At 47.2% G+C, this 941-nt stretch overlaps 1 pseudogene; it reads right to left on the reverse strand.

The window, feature by feature from the left end:
• Window positions 1-217: 217 nt before the first annotated feature.
• Window positions 218-719, reverse strand: LOC101663887 (annotated as a pseudogene).
• Window positions 720-941: the final 222 nt, after the last annotated feature.

Here is a 941-nt window from a genome sequence, read left to right on the forward strand (position 1 = left end):
AGTCTAGAAGCTTTTCCTCGGCCCCACGAGGTGGCGGGATCCGACAGAGACGCTTCCTTCCACGGGCTCCCGTGTGAACTGGCTTGCAATCCAATTTTTTAAGATGATGACAACACATTTTATTTTAATTAGTATTATCAAATATTCATGCTTTTGAATGTGATTACTAGGGCACTAAATTTATAGTGTGGACGTACGTGAGACTTCTTTTTTTTTTTTTTTTACGAACGAGGCAATTTATTAACCCAGCATTTGTTCTAATGTTTCTTGTTGGCAGCTGCCACCTGTCCGGCGATTCTGTCCAGATCTCTCTGTCCCTGAGGTGTCAGTTTGCGGCCGCCGTCTTGGTCCTTCTCCACCATCTTGAGCCCCTCCAGGGCTTGCTTGAAGGACCCGGCGGGCCACGCTCTTGGAGCCCCGGCTGAAGTGGCTGGGCATGACACCATTCCTCTGCCGCCCCCCGTAGATCTTGGTCATGGAGCCGACCCCAGCGCCACCCCGAAGGTACAGGTGCCGTGCTGTGGAGGCAGCTCGCGTGTAGAGCCAGTTCTCGTCATAGGGAGCAAGCTCTTTATGCTTGGCCAACTTGACTGTGTCTATCCACTCAGGGACTTTCAGCTTCCCGGACTTTTTGAGGAAGGCTGCCAGAGCCCGGACGAACTCCTGCTGGTTCACGTCTTTTACAGTCACTCCGGGCATCGTGCGGCCTCCGCGCTGCCGGCCAGGGGAAAGGAGAGACTTCTTTATCAACATACCTCTATGTACTGCTAACCAAATACAAATACTCTAGTAAGATCTTATTTTCCCTATATATTATTCAAAACATATTTCAGCTTTAAAAAATACTTTTTATTGCCATCAGATAAATGTAATTATTTATTTAATTCCACAGATTCTTGTTTCTTTTAAGGTTATAAAATTCACTTTTGTCGACTTCTTCT

This window comes from Echinops telfairi, unplaced genomic scaffold (genome assembly GCF_000313985.2).
Source record: "Echinops telfairi isolate 266 unplaced genomic scaffold, ASM31398v2 ScPeMD7_443;HRSCAF=831, whole genome shotgun sequence".
Taxonomy (NCBI): Eukaryota; Metazoa; Chordata; class Mammalia; order Afrosoricida; family Tenrecidae; genus Echinops; species Echinops telfairi.